The sequence below is a fragment of the Mus caroli genome, unplaced genomic scaffold (assembly GCF_978045245.1).
Source record: "Mus caroli unplaced genomic scaffold, Mus_caroli_1 scaffold_5, whole genome shotgun sequence".
Classification (NCBI taxonomy): domain Eukaryota; kingdom Metazoa; phylum Chordata; class Mammalia; order Rodentia; family Muridae; genus Mus; species Mus caroli.
Window position 1 is genome coordinate 42,797,252 of NW_028227260.1, and position 22,680 is coordinate 42,819,931.

Consider the following 22,680-nt stretch of genomic DNA (forward strand, 5'->3'; position numbering starts at 1 on the left):
GACTGATCTTCAATAACAAAATAAATAATAGAAAGCCAACACACACGTGGAAACTAAACAACACTCTTCTCAATGACAACTTGGTCAAGGAAGGAATAAAGAAAGAAATTAAGGACTTTCTGGAGTTTAATGAAAATGAAGCCACAACATACCCAAACTTATGGGACACATTGAAAGCATTTCTAAGAGGAAAACTCATAGCTCTGAGTGCCTCCAAAAAGAAACTAGAGAGAGCACACATTAGCAGCTTGACAACACACCTAAAAGCTCTAGAACGAAAGGAAGCAAATTCACCCTAGAGGAGTGGACTGCAAGAAATAATCAAACTCAGGGGTGAAATCAACCAAGTGGAAACAAGAAGAACAATTCAAAGAATCAACGAATCGAGGAGCTGGTTCTTTGAGAAAATCAACAAGATAGATAAACCCTTAGCCAGACTCACTAGAGAGCATAGGGAAAGTATTCTAATTAACAAAATCAGAAATGAAAAGGGAGACATAACAACAGACCCTGAAGAAATCCAAAACACCATCAGATCCTTCTACAAAAGGCTATTCTCAACAAAACTGGAGAACCTGGATGAAATGGACAAGTTTCTAGACAGATACCAGGTACCAAAGTTAAATCAAGATCAGGTTAATGATCTAAACAGTCCCATATCCCCTAAAGAAATAGAAGCAGTCATTAATAGTCTCCCAACCAAAAAAAGCCCAGGACCAGATGGGTTTAGTGCAGAGTTCTATCAAACCTTCAAAGAAGATCTAATCCCAGTTCTTCACAAACTATTCCACAAAATAGAATCAGAAGGTACTCTACCCAATTCATTCTATGAAGCCACAATTACTCTGATACCTAAACCACATAAAAACCCAACAAAAATAGAGAACTTCAGACCAATTTCCCTTATGAATATTGATGCAAAAATCCTCAATAAAGTTCTCCCTAACCGAATTCAAGAACACATCAAAATAATCATCCATCCTCACCAAGTAGGTTTCATCCCAGGGATGCAAGGATGGTTCAATATATGACAATCCATCAATGTAATCCATTATATAAACAAACTCAAAGACAAAAACCACATGATCATCTCGTTAGATGCTGAAAAACCATTTGACAAAATCCAACACCCATTCATGATATAAGTCTTGGAAAGATCAGGAATTCAAGGCCCATACCTAAACATGATAAAAGCAATATCCAGCAAACCAGTAGCCAACATCAAAGTAAATGGTGAGAAGCTGGAAGCAATCCCACTAAAATCAGGGACTAGACAAGGCTGCCCACTCTCTCCCTACCTATTCAACATTGTACTTGAAGTCCTAGCCAGAGCAATTAGACAACAAAAGGAGATCAAGGGGATACAAATCAGAAAAGAAGAAGTCAAAATATCGTTTTTTGCAGATGATATGATAGTATACATAAGTGACCCTAAAAATTCCACCAGAGAACTCCTAAGCCTGATAAATAAATAGCTTAGGTGAAGTAGCTGGATATAAAATTAACTCAAGCAAGTCAATGGCCTTTCTGTACACAAAGGATAAACAGGTAGAGAAGGAATTTAGGAAAACAACACCCTTCTCAATAGTCACAAACAATATAAAATACCTTGGCGTGACTCTAACTAAGGAAGTGAAAGATCTGTATGACAAGAATTTCAAGTCCCTGAAGAAAGAAATTAAAGAAGATCTCAGAAGATGGAAAGACCTCCCATGCTCATGGATTGGCAGGATCAACATTGTAAAAATGGCTATCTTACCAAAAGCAATCTACAGATTCAATGCAATTCCCATCAAAATTCCGACTCAATTCTTCAACGAATTAGAAAGGGCAATCTACAAATTCATCTGGAACAACAAATAACCTAGGATAACAAAAACTCTTCTCAAGGATAAAAGAACCTCTGGTGGAATCACCATGCCTGACCTAAAGCTGTACTACAGAGCAATTGTGATAAAAACTGCATGGTACTGGTATAACGAGAGACAAGTAGACCAATGGAACAGAATTGAAGACCCTGAGATCAACCCACATACCTATGGTCAATTGATCTTTGACAAGGGAACAAAAACCATCCAGTGGAAAAAAGACAGCATTTTCAACAAATGGTGCTGGCACAACTGGCGGTTATCATGTAGAATAATGCAAATTGATCCATTCCTATCTCCTTGTACCAAGGTCAAATCTAAGTGGATTAAGGAACTCCCCATAAAACCAGAGACACTGAAACTTATAGAGGAGAAAGTAGGGAAAAGCCTCGAAGATATGGGTACAGGGGAAAAATTCCTGAATAGAACAGCAAAGGCTTGTGCTGTAAGATCGAGAATTGATAAATGGGACCTCACAAAGTTGCAAAGCTTCTGCAAGGCAAAAGACATTGTCAATAAGACAAAAAGTCCACCAACAAATTGGGAAAGGATCTTTACCTATCCTAAATCAGATAGGAGACTAATATCCAATATATATAAAGAACTCAAGCAGGTGGACTCCAGAAAATCAAATAACACCATTAAAAAATGGGGCTCAGAACTGAACAAAGAATTCTCACCTGAGGAATACCGAATAGCAGAGAAGCACCTGAAAAAATGTTCAACATCCTTAATCATCAGGGAAATGCAACTCAAAACAGCCCTGAGATTCCACCTCACACCTGTCAGAATGGCTAAGATCAAAAATTCAGGTGACAGCAGATGCTGGCGAGGATGTGGAGAAAGAGGAACACTCCTTCATTGTTGGTGGGATTGCAAGCTGGTACAACCACTCTGGAAATCAGTTTGGCGGTTCCTCAGAAAATTGGACATAGTACTACTGGAGGATCCAGCAATACCTCTCCTGGGCATATATCCAGAATATGTTTCAACCGGTAAGAAGGACACATGCTCCACTATGTTCATAGCAGCCTTATTTATAATAGTCAGAAGCTGGAAAGAACCCAGATGCCCCTCAACAGAGGAATGGATACAGAAAATGTGGTACATTTACACAATGGAGTACTACTCAGCTATTAAAAGGAATGAATTTATGAAATTCCTAGGCAAATGGATGGATCTGGAGGGCATCATCCTGAGTGAGGTAACATATTCACAAAGGAACTCACACAATATGTACTCACTGATAAGTGGATATTAGCCCCAAAACTTAGGATACCCAAGATATGAGATACAATTTGTTAAACGCATGAAACTCAAGAAGAATGAAGACCAAAGTGTGGACACTGTGCCCCTTCTTAGAATTGGGAACAAAACACCCATAGAAAGAGTTACAGAGATAAAGTTTGGAGCTGTGAAGATAGGATGGACCATCTAAAGACTGCCATATATAGGGATCCATCCCATAATCAGCTTCCAAACGCTGACACCATTGCATACACTAGCAAGATTTTGCTGAAAGGACCCAGATATAGCTGTCTCTTGTGAGACAATGCCGGGGCCTAGCAAACACAGAAGTGGATGCTCACAGTCAGCTATTGGATGGATCACAGGGCCCCCAATGGAGGAGCTAAAGAAAGTACCCAAGGAGCTAAAGGGAACTGAAACCCCATAGGTGGAACATTATTATGTACTAACCAGTACCCCAGAGCTCTTGACTCTAGCTGCATTTGTATCAAAAGATGGCCTAGTCGGCCATCACTGGAAAGAGAGGACCATTGGACTTGCCAACTTTATATGCCCCAGTACAGGGGAATGCCAGGGCCAAGGGGTGGGGGTGGGTGGGTGGGGGACTGGGGGGGGGGGAGTGTATTGGGGACTTTTTGGATAGCATTGGAAATGTAATTGAGGAAAATACCTAATTAAAAAAAAAAGAATGGAACAATTCGTATACTTCTCCATAATAACTGCCAGTTGTGCCAGCACCATTTGTTGAAAATGCTGTCTTTTTTCCACTGCATGGATTTAGCTCCCTTGTCAAAAATCAATTGACCATAGGTGTGTGGGTTCAATTCTGTGTCTTCAATTCTATTCCATTGGTATACCTGTTGCTGTACCTTGCAGTTTTTATTACAGTAGCTCTGTAGTACAGCTTGAAGTCGGGCATGGTGATTCCACCAGAGGAACTTATACCCTTGAGAATAGTTTTTGCTATCCTAGGTTTATTGTTATTCCAGATGAATTTGCAAATTTCCCCTTTCTAACTCTGTGCAGAATTGAGTTGGAATTTTGATGGGGATTGCATTGAATCTGTAGATTGCTTTCAGCAAGAAAGCCATTTTTACTATATAAATCCTGCCAGTCCATGAATATGGGAGATTTTTCCATCTTCTGAGATCTTTTTTGATTTCTTTCTTCAGAGACTTGAAGTTCTTATCATACAGTTCCTTTACTTCCTTAGTTCTAGTCACACCAATATATTTTATATTATTTGTGACTATTGCGAAAGGTGTTGTTTCCCGAATTTCTTTCTCAGCTTGTTTATCCTTTGTGTAGAGAAAGGCCATTGATTTGTTTGAGTTAATTTTATATCCAGTTACTGGAATGAAGCTGTTTATCAGGTTTAGGAGTTCTCGGTTGGAATTTTTAGGGTCACTTATATATACTATCATATCATCGGCAAATAGTGATATTTTTACTTTTTCCTTTCCAATTTTTAACCCCTTGATCTCATTGTCTTGTCTAAATGCTCTGGCTAAGACTTCAAACAGTGTTGAGTAGGTAGGGAGAAAGTGGGCAGCCTTGTCTAGTCCCTGATTTTAGTGGGATTGCTTCATGTTTCTCTCCATTTAGTTTGATATTGGCTACTGGTTTGCTTTATATTGCTTTTATTATGTTAGGTATGGTTTTTGAATTCTTGATCTTTCCAAGACTTTTATCATGAATGGGTGTTAGGATTTTTCAAATGCTTTTTGAGCATCTTATAAGATGATCATGTGTTTTTTTTTTCCTTTGAGTATGTTTATTTAGTGGATTACATTGATGGATTTCCATATATTAAACCATCCCTGCATCCCTGGGATGAAGCCTGCTTGATCATGATGGATGTTTGTTTTAATATGTTCTTGGATTGGTCTGAAATTCTTTCTTTTTAAGCTCTGTATGTGGTTTATATATTAGTAATTATAGATTCATAAAATGAATTGGGTAGAGTATCTTCTGTTTCTATTTTGTAGAATAATTTGAGGAGTATTGGAATTAGGTCTTCTTTGATAGTCTGAAGGAATTGTGTATTAAACCCATCTGGTCCTGGGATTTTTTTGGTTAGGAGACTATTAATGACTGCTTCTATTTCTTTAGGAGATAATGGACTGTTTAATCTGATCTTGATTTAGTTTTGGTACCTGGTAACTGTCTAGAAAATTGTCCATTTCATCCAGGTTTTCCAGTTTTGTTGATTGTAGGCTCTTGTAGTAGGATCTGATGATTTTTTTAAATTTCCTCATATTCTGTTGTTAATCTCAATTTTCATTTCTGATTTTGATAATTAGGATACTGTCCCTGGGCCCTCTAGTTATTCTTGCTAACGGCTTATCTATCTTTTTTTTTTTATTATTTCCTCAAAGAACCAGATCCTAGTTTGGTTGATTCTTTGTATAGTTCTTTTTGTTTCCACTTGGATGATTTCAGCCCTGAGTTTTATTATTTCCTGCTGTCTACTCCTCTTCGGTAAATTTGCTTCCTTTCATTCTAGAGCTTTTAGGTGTGCTGTCAAGACAATAGTGTGTGTTCTTTGCAGTTTCTTTTTGGAGGCACTCAGAGCTCTGAGTTTTCCTTTTAAGACTGCTTTTATTGTGTCCCATAAGTTGGGGTATGTTGTGGCTTCATTTTAATAAAACTCTAAAAAGTCTTTAATTTCTTCCTTCATTTCTTCCTTGACCATATTATCATGGAGTAGAGTGTTGTTCAGCTTCCACGTATATATGGGATTTCTATTATTTATGTTGTTATTGAAGAACAATTTTAGTCCATGGTGTTCAGATAGGATGCATGGGAATATTTCAATATTTTTGTATCTGTTGAGGCATGTTTTGTGACCTATTACATGGTCAGTTTTAGAGAAAGTAGCATGAGGTGCTGAGAAGATGACATAACCTTTTGTTGTAGGATAAAATGTTCTGTAGATATCTGTTAAATCCATTTGTTTCATAACTTCTGTTAATTTCAATGTGTCTCTGTTTAGTTTCTGTTTCGAGGATCTGTCCATTGATAAGAGTGGGGTTTTGAAGTCTCCCACTATTATTGTGTATGCTGCAATGTGTGCTTTGAATTTTTCTAAAATTTCTTTAAATGAATGTGGATGCCCTTGAATTTGGAGCATAGATGTTCATAATTGAGAATTCATCTTGGTAGATTTTCCCTTTGATGAGTATGAAGTGCCCCTCCTTTTATTTTTTGATAACTTTGGGTTGGAATTTGATTTTATTTGATATTAGAATGGGTACTCCAGCTTGTTTCTTCAGACCATTTGCTTGGAAAATTGTTTTCTAGCCTTTTACTCTGAGGTAGTGTCTGTTTTTGTCGCTGAGGTGGGTTTCCTGTATGCAGTAAAATGTTGTGTCTTTTATATGTAGCCAGTCTGTTAGTCTATGTCATTTTATTGGGGAATAGAGTCTATTGATAATCAGAGATATTATGGAAAAGTAATTGTTGCTTCCTATTATTTTTGTTGTTGATGTTGGCATTCTCTTCTTGTGGCTATCTTCTTTTAGGTTTATTTAAATATTACTTTTTAATAAGTAATATTTAGGTTTGGTCATCTCATTGAGTCCTTTATTTTCTGGATGTTTTGAGTGAGGATCTTTTAGCATTTTGCATTTTCTTTCATTGTTTTGTCCATGTTTTCTATGGAATCTTCTGCTCCTGAGAATCTCTCTTCCATCTCTTGTATTCTGTTGGTGATGCTTGCATCTGTGACTCCTGATTTCTTTCCTAAGATTTCTATCTCCAGAGTCGTCTCCCTTTGTAAATTCTTTATTATTTCTACTTCCATTTTTAGATCCTGGATGGTTTTGTTCAATTCCTTTACCTGTTTGGCTATGTTTTCCCGAAATTCCTTAAGGGATTTTTGCATTTCTACGTTAAGGACCTGTTTACCTGTGTTCTCCTGTAATCCTTTAAGGGATTTTTGTGTTTCCTCTTTAAGGACTTCTACCTGTTTAGCTGTGTTCTCCTGTATTTCTTTAAAGGTGTTATTAATATCCCTTTAAAAACCCTCTACCAGCATCATGAAATATGATTTTAAATCTGAATCTTGCTTTTCTGGTGTGTTGTGGTAACCAGTACTTGCTTTGGTGGGAGACCTGGGTTCTGATGATGCCAAGTAGTCTTGGTTTCTGTTGGTAAGATTCTTATGTTTGCCTTTAGCCATCTGGTAATCTCTGGTGTTAGATATTCTAGCTATCTCTGGCTGAAGTTTGTTTTTCCTGTGAGTCTCTAAGCCTGTGTCAGCACTCCTGGGATACCAGATCTCTCTGGCAAGACCAGTGTACAGAGAGCTGGAGAATAGCCCCATCTCCTGGCCGTAGTTGTAGGCCTGTAGGTCTATTTCCCAGAAGCTTTGTTGCTTCTTCAGCCTGTGTTCTTCTGAGTGTACTTGCCTTAGAGAGACACCAGAGTGTCAATGGTGATCTGACCTGAGTTCTGGGGGTCAGAGCACTCCCTGGAGGCAAGCTCTCCTCTGGCAGGGAAGGTGCACAGAAGACTGAGGATCAGCTCCACCTCCTGGCTGTGGATGTAGGTATGTAGGAGCCTGTCCCAGAAGCTCTGTTGCTTCTGTGGCCCATGCTCTTCTAAATAGACAGGCCTTATTTTTTTTATTTATTAATCATTTTATTTGTTTACATTTCAAATATTATCACCCTTCCTGGTTTTCCATTCATGAACACTTCCACCCTCCTGCTTTGCCTCTAAGAGGGGGTTCCTCTACCCACCCACCAACTCCTCCCTCACCCCTCTAGCACCCCCCTTCTCTGGGGCATCAAACCTCCAAGGACCAAGCGTCTCCTATCTGAGTGAAGCCGGATAAGGCTGTCCTCTGCTACATATGTAGTAGAATCCATGGACCTGTCCATGTATACTCATTGGTTGGTGGTTTAGTCCCTGGGAACTCTGAGGTGTCTGGTTAATTGATACTTTTGTTCTTCCAGTGGGGTTGCAATTCCCTTCAGCGTCTTCATTTCTTCCCCTAACATTTCCACTGGGGTCCCCAGGCTCAGTCCAATGGTTGGCTATGAGTATCTATATCTGTCTTAGGTGTTGGCATAGTCTCTGAGAAGACAGCCCTACCAAGCTCCTTTCTGCAAGCACATCTTGACATAAGTAATAGTGTCAGGGTTTGGTGTCTGCAGATGAAATGGATTGCATGGTAGGTGGAGTGGTCTCTGGATGGCCTTCCCTTCAGTCTCTCCTGCATTTTTGTCCCTGCATTTCCTATAGACAGGAACAACTCTGGGTTAAAGATTTTAGATGGGTGTGTGACCCCATCCCTCCACTGGGGGCCATGTTTATCTACGGGAGGTGGTCTCTTCTGGTTCTATCTACCTGATGTTGAGTATTTCAGCTAATGTTATCCCCACTGGGTCCTGGGAGCCTCACATCCTTGGGATGTGGGACTTTCTTGTGGTTTGCCAAGTTCCCCAGGACCCCTGCTACTTACTTCTATTACTTCTCCTGGACCTCTGGACTTTTCTCCTGTCTCTTCCCATACCTGGTCTTGCTCCTACCTTTTGCCCTATCCTTCCCATCTCCGACCCAGATCCCTTCATCCCTCTGCCTCCTGTGATTATTTTGTTACCCCTTCTAAGCGATTTTGAAGCATCCACACATGGGCCTTCCTTCTTGTTAAGCTTCATAGGGTCTGTGAGTTGTATCATGTGTAATTCTCAGCTTTTGGGTTAATATTCACTTATCAGTGAGTATATATCATTTATGTCCTTTTGGATCTGGGTTACCTCAGTCGATATTTTCTAGTTCCATCCATTCCTCTACAAATTTCATGAAATTGTCATTTTTAATATCCGAGTAGTATTCCATTGTATAAATGCACCACATTTTCTGTATCCATTTTTCAGTTGAGGTACATCTAAGTTGTTCTAACATCTGGCTATTATAAATAGGGCTGCTAGATGGAAAGCGTAGGAGAACACAAGCGCTGACCTTGGATCTGAAAACCAAAAAACTATGGAAGAAAGCACTGAGAAGAGAAAAAAAAAGAAAAAAGAAAAAAAGAAGTGATCCAGGGTTAGACAGGTGCTTGCAGATATTGCTAAGCAGGTGGACTTCTGGTTTGGAGATGCAAACCTTCACAAGGACAGGTTTCTACTAGAGCAAATTGAAAAATCTAGAGATGGATATGTGGACATTTCTCACCTAGTGTCTTTTAACAAAATGAAGAAGCTGACAACTGATGGGAAACTAATAGCCAGAGAACTGAAAAGCCCATCCATTGTAGAGTTGGACTTAGAAGGGACCAGAATCAGGAGGAAAAAGCCCCTAGGTGAGAGACCAAAGGACGAGGAAGAACACATGGTATATGGGGAGTTGTTCCCCAAAAATGTTACTCAAAGCTGGTTTGAGAGAGTATTTGGGAAATGCGGCAATGTGGTTTACATAAGTATTCCACATTACAAGTCTACTGGGGATGCTAAGGGATTTGCCTTTGTGGAGTTTGAAACAAAAGAGCAAGCAGCAAAGCCATTGAGTTTCTGAACAACCCACCAGAACAAGCACTTAAAAAGCCTGGTATATCCCCTAAGACAGTGAAAAATAAGCCCATCCCTTCCTTATGAGTAGCTGAAGAGAAGAAAAAGAAGAAAAAGAAAAAAAAAAAGAAAACAGGCAGAATAAAGAAGGAAGAGAGTGTGCAGGCCAAAGAGTCGGTTGTGAACAGCAGCAGCTCAGGCGTGTGTAAAGCCACAAAGAGACCAAGGACTGCCTCTGAGGGCTCCAAAGCAGAAACCCCGGAAGCTCCAAAGCAACCTGCAAAGAAAAAGAAAAAGTAGGACAAGGTCGAAGCATCCAGCTTACTTGAAGTCAGGGCAGGGAAGCGAGAGAGAAGCAGCGCTGAGGATGAAGACCGCCTCCCCAGAAGGCCAAAAACAAAGCAAAGGGCTCAGAAGGATGGCATCGGCCAAGCCACTTCTGAGGTCTCCAAGGAGAGCAGAGACTTAGAATTCTGCTCTACTGAGAAGGCGAAGGAGATGGGAGACAGAAAATGTGACTCACTCTCAAAGGTCAAGAGGAAGCATAAGAAAACACATAAGGAGAGACATAAGATGGGCGAGGAGGTTATACCATTGAGAGTGCTGTCCAAGACTGAATGGATGGATTTGAAGAAAGAGGAGTTGGCACTGCAAAAAGCTAGCATGGCTTCTCTAAAAAAAAACCAATAACTCAAATAAAATTGGAATCAGAAATGGAAACAGACTGTAAAATGCTACCGGCAGTGGTCAAGAGTGCTCCACCCAGTTTGTAACTGGCATGATTGTGAAGATTGTGAGCAGAGAGCCTCTACTTGGCAAGAAACAAGTCAAGGATATTTTGGCCACAATATCAGAAGTTTTTTTTTTTTTTTTACATTGATTTGCTAGAAGGAGATACTGTATGCCATGCCCGATTCAAAATCCCTGAGGATGCTCAGGCAGTAATGAATGCACAGACTGAAATTAGAAAGAAGCACTGTTGGAACCACGTAGTCCTTTCTGGTGATCATGAGCAGAGGTAGTGGCAGAAGATTTTGGTAGATAGAAAGGCCAAACTTAACCTCGGGAAAGGAAAAGAGGCACAGAAAAGCTAATCACCAAAGCTGAGAGGATTAGACTGGCTAAGACTCAGCAAGCCAGTCAGCACATTCGATTCTCTGAGTATGACTGAGAAGACTATGACTTTTGGGCTTCCCTTGCTGAAGTGCTCTTAGTTCTGGGGTGTCTGATGGATGTTGTGTTGAGATCTACATTAGAAAAGAAAAGGAAAAAACCTTGGCTCCTCAATGTGTCAATAAGACTTTTCTAATAACAAGTGCATGTGTGTCAGATTTTTTCAATGAAGGCCCTTGTTGAAATTATGCAAATCAACTTGAGATGAGTTCATAAATAAATGTGTTTTAAACATAAAAAAATAGGCTGCTATGAACATAGTGGAACACGTGTCCTTGTTATATGTTGGAGCATCTATTGGGTATATATGTCCAGTAGTGGTATATCTTGGTCTTCAGGTAGAACTATTTCCAATTTTCTGAGGAACCACTAGATTGATTTTCATTATCCACTGCTATTTTTAATAATAAACTACTATGTGTTTCATTTTAGAGTTGTTCTGAGGCAACTTATAATTTTCTTTGCCTTAGAAATATCATATTTTTGTACCTGAATCATTTCTAATATTTAGGAAATACAATCATTATTACAAACTTGCTTTTTTTCTTTATAATTTTATTTTGCTTTCATGTATTTTTAATGCTTCATAAAGTTATTCTCTTATATATTAGGTATATGATGATTTATAGTTAATGATAATTATGTCTTTTATACTAATCACTCATATTTCTGTTCAATGTGTTATTGAGTAATTTAGACTATCAATGCAAACATCTATTTTTAATGGCAGTAACAAGCACATATTATTGTTTTAACTATAACATAATTTTGATTTCTGCATATTGTCCCTACATATGAAGCTGCTTTTACTGAGATATTGTGAACAAGTTCTCACCTGAAAATTATGTCTATTTACAATTTAAATAATTTGGATATAGCCTACACTTGCTTTTACTCAAGTTACTTGTAGTATGTGAAATATTTTAAATATATGAAAGAGACAACAGTTTCTTTTTTTCATTATTTTCTTTTTAACCAGTCTCACTTGGTTTTACCTTAGGTTTCTGGGCTATCTATTCTTAGGTTCTTGGTGAAGTGTCAGGTATGGGTTTCACCTTGGGAGTGGGCCTTAAGTCAAATCACTCTTTGGTTGGTTATGCCCACATGTTTTGTGCCACCATTGTGCTAGCATATCATGCAGGTAGTATACCATTATATATCAAAGGTTGTGGCTGTCTTGTTGTTTTAGTATCTCTTTTGATAGCATGAAGAACACTTTCATACACCAAAGAAAGTAGAGATGAAGGATCTATGAGGGCACAAGGTTGACATCTCTATGTTCTAGGTGTAAGACAATAGTTTCTAATCCATGGTTTTCAGATATCTTCCAGTGATAGTTTTAATATTATAACTCATTTAAAGTATTCAATAAGCTTTAACATATATCATTGAATACCAGTAACATAAAGAGTCTCTGTCAGGAGACAAAAAAACAGACAAATTAGCTTTGACATTAACCCCAACATTTATTTTTCCTACTGGCTAAAACAGACATACCAAGTAATAAAAAAAAAAATAAAATAAAGTATTGTTATTTCATGGCAAAGCAACACAAAACAGGTGATGTTGTTCTTTCTACCTTGGTGAGTGAGTGAAGGTTTTAGTTTTCCCCTGAGAAGATATGGAGGAATTATTATATCATATCACATTAAGGTGAATCTTTACAATTGAGAGGGTGTTTGGCCACCAAAAAAAGACAGTAAAGCCATTGCTGGTGGGGAAAGAAGTAAGTGTATGTGTAAGTATGAAATCTACTAGCATATATGGAGGTTAGTTAAAATTCAAAATTGCTCATCTTGACTGCTGTATCAAATAAACAATGCATTCAAAATAAAATCTTACATTATCTGCCACTGCAGATCATTTGTGATTTTTTTTTCTCTTCCCTAGTTCTATGGGTTGAGGGCTGCTAGTGTTCCCTCAATATCCGTTCTTCCCTTCATGTATGTGAGTAGAAGTTTTGTTGCACTTTGAGTACTTTGTCATATACTACATTTCTCTTGATTTCTAGCAGAGAGAAATTTACAGCCTTGTGACTAATTTTGGCCATCTGAATGTGGACAGAAGTGATTTACTCAACCTTTGGCCCATTAATTTGAAGGGAATATTGGAACATAAACATGATGGCAGGAGCTACTCAGTTGTCTTGGACAGGGAGATGGTAACTGTGTATTGATGATAGGTAGGGCAGCAATATGTTAGAAAGAAGTAGGCTCCCTGCTGATTTTGAAGCTGCCTGCCCAGATTTTGATATGCAAGGAAAACTTCTCTTTAGTTGAAAACAGCTATTGTTTTGAATCTCAGAGTTACAGCAGTCAAACCAGCAAGAGGCCTAACACAGGCACTATTTCTATTAAAAGAGTAGGAATAAGTAGCCTAGTTGATCACTGTGAAATCTCATTTGTAATCATGGCTAAAGATGAGAGTGTCCCGTGATAGCAGTCTTCTCCATTTATAATAAGAATTACACAACAATTTTTATTTTTATAGCTTAAACATCTTAAAATTCACAGGAAATTTTTGATATATTGACATATCATTATATTCATAATAACATTTTTCTCAGGTAAAATGAAAATAATGCATGTAATTAAAACTGTACACCTGTTAAGCTAGTTGGGACCTACTATTTTTGCATAAAAATACCAAAAACAAAACAAAAAACCAAAAAACACAGAACAAAAAAACAAACAAACAAAAAACAAAATAAACAAAACTAAATCTAACGAAAAGCTCAGGGCCATTCTCAGAGATGTCTTCTTACCTCTTAGGTACTGAGTGACTTTCTGGGTGTTATTTTTGCCTTGAATGATCAGTTGGAGAAAACTGAGGTTGGCAATTTAACAGATGGCTTGAAATTACCATTTCTTTTGACAAGGAAAGCAGAACAAGTTGAAAATACATTCAACAGAAATGTTGACATGCAAAGGTATTATAGCTGCTGCTTCACTATCAAATGAATCAATAATTAAAGGATGCATGATTTTATGTGGTACACAAAGCAATAAATTGCTGCTGTGATTAATTAATAATTTAATTGAAGCTAAGGACTTTAATCAATCTTAAAAGCTGCTTAATGTAAGCATACCACAATGAAACCCACATATCAAAATAGAGAAAAGTCTTTTTATTCAATTAGCATGTTTGGAAACCCTCATCCTTCCTTTCTGGGAAGCATCCCAGGGAGATGCTGATTATTTAGGAAGAAAAGCTGATCAAAGGAATAGTCAGAGAGTTTCTTAAAATGTCATCTCAAAAGACTGAATTATGTGTGATAAGGGATTTGGAGTGAGTGATTATTTTAGAAATGATGTCATCAAGATCTTTTTGTATAATCAGAAATTTAAAATATCTATTGCACCTAATATGATCAAATTATATTTGTTTGAGGCTATGATACTACAAATAAACCAGTAAGCCTGTACATAGGTGATATGAGCCACATAGGAAGCACTAAAACAAGAGCGAAGAAACCCAATGCCTCATCCTATCTCTGCTATAGAATAAGTGCTGCCAAAAGTCTTTTCTAGTTCTGAAATTCTTTGATTTCAAAAAATTCAGCCTTACTAATTACAAAATTTTGTTATATGTGCCTTTGAATCTGAAATTTGAAAGGAACATTACAAATTTTAATTTGCAACCCATTATGATTCAAATCTTAGAACTCAGACTTCAGCATAATGAACAGTTTTTTTTTTCTGATTAGGATTGATAAAGAGCCAATTATAGGTGTATCTACCTGATTGAGACCATTCATAAATGCAAACAAATCCAGTCTTAGAGTGCAAAGGAGGTTATATCTGCCTATTATATGCACAAATGACTTGTGTTCTCATTAAAAACTACAGCTTGCTCATTAAGTGTTATGAATAGAATAAATGGATTTGCTTTTCATAGCTTTAAAGTGAAATGGTACTTATTATACTGGAATTATGGAAAAGCATTTGATTTAGCAGAAAAGAATTTTTATGTTACAGGTTTTACAGGCTTTTGGTTTTTAGGAGAAGTTCATTAAGTGAATTGTAACGATATATTTTCAACTCACAGCCCACATAATAAGCTATTCTATAAAGTCACCTTTCTTTATAGGATTGCAAGACATTACATAGAGTGGCCTAATGTCATCATTGTTATCTATTTATATCTATTAAAAATCCCATTACAGAGATCTCAATTTACTAATCCACTATAGGACACTAAATGAGAAAGACAGAAGGGAATAATGAATCACACCTTTAGTCACATAAAATGACCCAATAATTTTCTTAAACTAAGATATTTGCTTGTGCCGGGCGTGGTGGCGCACGCCTTTAATCCCAGCACTTGGGAGGCAGAGACAGGCGGATCTCTGAGTTCGAGGCCAGCCTGGTCTAGAGTGAGTTCCAGGACAGCTGGGCTACACAGAGAAACCCTGTCTCGAAAAACCAAAAAAAAAAAAAAAAAAAAAAAAAAAAAAAAAAAAAAGATATTTGCTTGCAATTAGTATTGGTAGTAGAGTGACAACTCGATGTATTTCTTCCATACTCTTTTGTATGATGAAGATAAGTTCATGTCATTACTAGAAGAGAATCCTCAGATGGTTGTTCCAGTACTTGGCAGCATTCAAAATAACTCCAATCAGCAGCAGATAATTCTGTCAATCTTTGGAGTCAGGATTTAATTAACATGAATTTCCCCTTAAATCTCATATTCCGTGGCAGTAATGTTCTTTATTTGCCAAGATACTTTTTAACTATGTTTGACAGATGGATGTCTCTCTTTGAAAGACAAGGCAAACAGCCAATTGAAACAAAAACAGCAGCAACAACAAACCCCACCAAATAGCATATGCTTATTAGAAGTAGAAATTTGAGGACTTAACGTACACTTTTTTTTAATTGGGTATTTATTTCATTTACATTTCCAATGCTATCCCAAAAGTCCCCTACACGCTCCCCCACCCACTCCCCTACCCACCCACTCCCCTACCCACCCACTCCCACTTCTTGGCTCTGGCGTTCCCCTGTACTGAGGCATATAAAGTTTGCACGATCAATGGGCCTCTCTTTCCACTGATGGCCCACTAGGCCATCTTCTGATTCATATGCAGCTAGAGACACGAGCTCCGGGGGGGTATTGGTTAGTTCATATTGTTGTTCCACCTATAGGATTGCAGATCCCTTCAGCTCCTTGGGTACCTTCTCTAGCTCCTCCATTGGGGGCCCTGTGATACATCCAATAGCTGATTGTGAGCATCCACTTCTGTGTTTGCTAGGTCCCGGCATAGTCTCACAAGAGACAGCTATATCTGGGTCCTTTCAGCAAAATGTTGCTAGTGTATGCAATGGTGTCAGCGTTTGAAAGCTGACTGTGGGATGGATCCCCGGATATGGCAGTCTCTAGATGGTTCATCCTTTCGTCTCAGCTTCAAACTTTGTCTCTGTAACTCCTTCCATGGTTGTTTCGTTCGCAATTCTAAGAAGGGGCAAAGTGTCCACACCTTGGTCTTCGTTCTTCTTGAGTTTCATGCGTTTAGCAAATTGTATCTTATATCTTGGGTATTCTAAATTTCTGGGCTAATATCCACTTATCAGTGAGTACATATTGTGAGAGTTCTTTTGTGACTGGGTTACCTCACTCAGGATGATGCCCTAATGTACACTTTTTAAAGAAGACATTTATGTGTCCAAATTTATCAAGTACAGAATCATTCCTTACTAAACCTGGGGTATCTGCATAATGTCAATACTGGTCAAAATCTACTTATAAAATCTGTTTCAAAGCAAAATTGAGAGCCTTCCAACACAAATACCAAAGTCTTAACCATAACTGTATTTTGCAGTGATATGGAAGATGAGTACTTACAGATATGATACAATAAAAATGAAGTCATGTGACTTATAGCAAGCCAAGTCCAATAGCTGGTATCCTTGAAAATAGTTTGAAGATGAACTAAAACACAATGCTGAGAGGAGGCTTAATTGATACAATAGTACATGAACTGCCTGGGATTACCATTAGAAACTAGAGACAAGTCATGGGACAGATTCTACCTCAGAGCTTCTAGAATCAATGAATGTAATACCAGCATGATGGTTTTTTTCCTTTTTTTCTTTATTTTATTAATTAGGTATTTATTTCATTTACATTTCCAGTGCTATCCCAAAAGTCCCCCACATGCTCCCCCATCCACTCCCCTACCCACCCACTCCCACTTCTTGGCCCTGGCGTTCCCCTGTACTGAGGCATATACAGTTTGCAAGTCCAATGGGCCTCTCTTTCCACTGATGGCCCACTAGGCCATCTTCTGATACATATGCAGCTGGAGACACGAGGTCCGGGGGGTACTGGTTAGTTCATATTGTTGTTCCATCTTATAAGGTTGCAGATCCCTTTAGCTCCTTGGTTACTTTCTCTAGCTCCTCCATTGGGGGCCCTGTGATACATCCAATAGCTGACTGTTAGCATCCACTTCAGTGTTTGTTAGGCCCCGGCATAGTCTCACAAGAGACAGCTCTATCTGGGTCCTTTCAGCAAAATCTTGCTAGCTAGTGTATGCAATGGTGTCAGCGTTTAGAAGTTGATTGTGGGATGGATCCCCGGATATGGCAGTCTCTAGATGGTCCATCCTTTGGTCTCAGCTCCAAACTTTGAAGTCAGCTTTGATTTTATGCTTTCCTTCAAATTACTAGTATCAACATCAGTAAGTCTTAAAACATGATTATCAAAGATGTATTTTGCTGACAAAATATCTTTAAAAAACCCTACTCTTAGTTATTGACATCTGTCATTTATACTACAACTGTGATTTTCCCCTAATATTCCTATTGGGAATCCTTTTCTTCCATAAGTCATCCTCTTCTCATTAACTAGTGTGATCTTCTAAATATTATTTTGACAATGGTGATACTTAAGTGAAAACTACTATCTTCCCAAGGAACTTCCAAGCCAATCTCCCTCCCAAGAATTGCAAGGTTTTATGTGATATGGCTTCCTATTTCTCTGTGTTTAGTTCCCTCTACCCTTTATTTCATTATGTTCTATTCAGACAGGTTCCTGTTTGAATGAATTTTCTTTCAAGTGTTTATACTACTCCATTTTCTTACTTTCAAATCTCAATCCAGATACCACTTTCTCAAAGGAGCTATCTTCAACCACTCTAAATTAACTGGTTTAGTACTACCTCTTTCATCCAGATAAGCAGATTATTTACCAACACAACACACATCACTTGTTTCTATTTTATTGTCTGTCATTCCCAAATGAATTCCTTAAACTTTAGATTGTTACCATCTAAAATGTATCTGCACTTTACTAGGTATGTGTTACATAGTCAGAAGACTCCACTCTGGTACTTATACATTGATAGAATTTCAAAGCTGTAATTAATATGAGGAATAACTACATGAATCACTAAAAAATGAAACAGAAATGTGATCATGTTTATCTTGTCAAATATAGCATAGTCTACATTGCAAATAAAAAATGAAGGAAATTGAAAGGAAGAGAGGGGAGGAGGTTGGGACAGTGAAGGAAGAAAAGAGTTAAGAAGGGAAAGGGAAGAAAAGAAAACATGACACGTTGTAGTTTCTTGTCTAAAGATCATCTAATAAGTTTTATTTTTTCCATTCAATAGCTTTAAAAGTATACAGTATAAGTTGAATTAGGGACCATAGACAGATATTGAGAAATGCTAACAATGAAAGAAAATAGAGTACTAAGGAATTTGAGTCTCCTGGCTGCCCTGGAACCTGATTTGTAGACTAGTCTGGCCTTAATCTAGAGATCTCTGCTTCCTGAGTTCAGGAATTAAAGGTGTAAAGCACCATGTCTGGTTGAGAAAAGCATTTTATATGGTAATGAGGTATACTAAAATGACAATTAGATCAGTTCAAAAGAAAGAAAGTAATGCCTAAGTAGGAAAAAGAGACAATTCCAGAAGCAAAAGTTAAAAGGTTTGAAGGTGAAAAATGTTGAAATTCAAGGTATAGATCTATGAATTGGAAAGAAACACTTAAGTTTTTTTTTTAAATGTGTATGAATGTTTTGCAAGCAAGTATATGTAAAACACTTGCATGCCTGATGCATGTGACAGTCATCATATGGTACAGGGTAATAAACCCAACTCTCTGTACGAACACCAAAGGTTCATAACTTCTTTTTTTTAATTAGATATTTCCTTTATTTACATTTCTAATGCTATCCCGAAAGTTCCCTGTACCCTCCTCCCCCGCCCTGCTCCCCTACTCACCCACTCCTGCTTCTTGGCCCTGGCATTCCCCTGTACTGGGGCATATAAAGTTTGCAAGACCAAGAGCCTCTCTTCCCAATGATGGCCGACTAGGCCACCATCTCTCCAGCTCCAAGGAAACAATTTATAATAATAGTAAGGCCATAAATTATGGTGTTCAGAATCACTGTATGGAGACAGATTTCTTGGATCAGACCTTGTGTTAACCATTAAGTTTTTGCTTTTGATGTTGACGTGGCCCTAGAAAATTGCCTTCATATCTTTTATAAGATAAATGTAAAAAAGATGTACAGGTCACAGCTTGTAACATACCTGTGAATAATGAATCTGTTATAGTAGGTGAGTTATATACAGTAATTATTGATACATGGTGAGTGAATAGTAAGTATCAGTTATTGTTGCTGTTACTGGTGAAATTATGTGGTGAGAGATGTAGATGTATTGGTAAAACTGCTGATGGGAAGGTGAAGCAATTGTCAATTGACACAATCCATATGTTGAAGAAGGATGAAGAGATGAACACAGAGATCTGTAAAGAAAAGTAAAAAAGAAAAGGAAGGAAGAGAAGGAGACATTTAATTGTTTTTTGAAAACTTTTTTTTCAGTATGAATTATCCAGTTCTGAAAACTCTTTTTTTTTTTTTTTTTTTTTTTTTAGTATAAATGATCTAGTTCTGAAAACCCTACATAACTGAGCTGTTATAAAGAACAAATGAGGTTCTTGGAACAAATCCAAGAAATTGTTAAAAAATATTGTAAGAGCTGGGCATTGTGACACATGCCTTTAATTCCAGCACAAAACCCCACATAACAGGTAGATTTCTCTGAATTCAAGGCCAGCCAGATTTACAGTGAGTTCCAGAACAGTCAAAGTTTCAAGGGCAATCAAAAAAATTAAAAACAAAATTCTATAATTTTTGACAACTCAACAAGTAAAATTAAAATGTTTCTTCTTACAATTGGGGTTGAAGAATGATAGAAAGATAATAAGCATATAACAGGTTTGATTTGTTTTCTGAATCATAGGCTTATTTTTCTAATGCTTCTTAATACTGCTTATGTTTGAAGATGTCTTTTCTTATTTGTACACATTACACTTTAATAAGTTTGAGGTGAAAATATTTATCTTATAAATTCTGTGTAAATTTAGGTTGTGAATGCTTACCATCTCAAAGTATGAAATATATCTCTTAGCCTTTGGGCTTCTCGAAAACTCCAAGTGTGATTATTTAACAGGCTAAGTTTATTTTAAAATAAGGCTTAGGTATTCATGTTTGTAGCAAATAAATGGCATGTAAAAATCCTGGCAATCTTACTGTTTTGACAACGTGAAATTTTCCCATCCAGCTGGTCATTAGGCCTTTCCAACTGTCAATGTCTCTTGCAATCTGCTTTAATAGTAGCATATAATTAGCTTTATACAGATCACAGACATTGGGGGGTAATATTCCAATGCAAATATCAAAATCCCAAGAAAGTTAACGCAAAGAGACATATGTCGCCACCATCCTTCATGACAATCTTTAGCTCTGAAAGCAGTAGCAGTTGATTTGTGTAAGGTACTTTAAATCATAACATGGAAATATTGTAATTAAATACCTACTAGAGTTCTGGAAAAATATATTCAGGAGAATGATATAAATAGCAACATGTCATGAAAGTGCATTGTTTGTCTTCACATCCAGAGCTTAGTAATCACTTTAATAAGAGATGCCAAATAATTAGAAAAAAATATTTCTAGATCTTGGTTTATGATTTCAAGACTTAAGTTAGAGCAAAGGTTTAAGTCAACACAATTTTATCTATAAATCAACATCCTGATTAATCTGATTCATCTCAACTCAATGTATCACAATTATATACACATATATAGACATATATATGCATATTTTCTAGGCTGATTTTCTAGGACAATACTATTCCCCTTTTAAAGATAAGTGAATTGTAGGAGTCATTAGATTTTTAGGTATATTTTTCTATTGAATAAAGGCACTCCATTTGGTATTGTAAGATTTCAACACCTAACTTCATTACTTTTCATGTGCTGAGAGTTCCTTCTTCTGTTTGTGGTTCTGCAGCACCACATCAAGGTTTCTGGGTGGATGACACAATATTAGAGAAGTTTAGGAGGTAAGGTAGAGACCTGCTCCCCAGAGTATGTGAAACTATTTATAATAGTTCTTTACGAAAGTTTGGCTTAAAGTAAAAACAGGGGATAAGACAAAGCAGCATATATGATTTTTTTTTTTTTTGCTAACAGGGAAAAATGAAAGAATGCTATTATTGACATAGTTCTGAGAGGTTTTGACTTTTTTGCAAGACATTGCAGGAACACAAATAATCAAATATTCCTAGTAAATAAAAAATGTAGTATACTAGGTTTTACATTTGCCCACAAGAAACTTGCTCGTTGGCAAGACAACTCCAAAATACCCAACATGTATCTCAACATCTAGCTTGGTTGGGCATATGATGCCAAATCACATGATAGCGGAGAATTTGCCATCTTCCAAAGAGCTTAATATTGGCCTTATTACAGCTAATAATGATAAATTGGGCAATAATAAAATATCTTGGCTATTAAAAGGAAACTTCAGTTTGGAATTTATAGTAAAATTCCAATTGTAGAATTTTCATGAATAAAGTTGGAACTAGATGTTAGGTGAAATTTTTTATTCATTTTGAATTTCCATAAACCCGTTCATTGTCTGTGCTTTGACAAACACTTCTTTACTGGAGCTTTTTATTGTTCATTGACTTGTGTCCTTTGACAGTTATGCTCTTGTCACATAACCCTATTCAATTTCTTGCCAGAATCATTATTTGTTTACTAAGATATTTCTATTTTTATTGCATAATTTAATTTTTGTTACCTACTGAAGAGGACCAAGTAAAAGCATGAAGGACATTCTCACTTATTTATATATAATTCCTAACAGCTCATTAGTTAGCCAATTTATTGAGCTTTTAAATAAGTGGTGGCAAGAAAAAAATCAAGAATCTTATACAAACAGCTCTTCTTTTCATTAATCATTCCATTCATTTACATCTCAAATGATCTCCCACTGCTTATGGCCATGTTAAACAACCATAAACATATATGCAGAGGACCTAGGTCAGATCTACACAGGTTCTCTGATTGTAGTTTCAGTCTCTGTGAACCTCTATAAGCCTAGGTTAGTTGATTTTGTATGTTTTCTTGAGGGTGTACTTGACTCTTCTGGTTCCTACAGTCCTTCCTCTGCTTCATTTGTGAGATTCTTAGGAGCTCCACCTTAGGTTTGGCTGTGGGTCTCTACGTTTCCACATATAAATTGATGGATGGAGCCTCTTTGGTGATTGTGCTTTACTAGGCTCTGGTCTATGTGGTCTGATATCATTAGAATATCTATCTATCTATCTATCTATTCATTTATGCATTCATTTATTTTTGACGAGTTGTGTTTGGTTCTAGCCAAGGTCTCTGGATTATCCAATCCCTGATTCCTGGCCCTCCAGGCAGTGGGTTCCCTTTCATTGTGTGTCTCAAATTGGACCAGTTATTCTTTGGCCACTCCCACAAGTTTTATACCACCATTACTTCAATACACATTGTAGGCAGAACAACTTGAGGTAGAAGATTTTATGGCTGGGTTGGTGTCCCAGT

At 37.3% G+C, this 22,680-nt stretch overlaps 1 pseudogene; it reads left to right on the forward strand.

The window, feature by feature from the left end:
• Window positions 1-9,174: 9,174 nt before the first annotated feature.
• On the forward strand, window positions 9,175-10,802 carry LOC110286375 (la-related protein 7 pseudogene; annotated as a pseudogene).
• The last annotated feature ends 11,878 nt before the right edge of the window (window positions 10,803-22,680 follow it).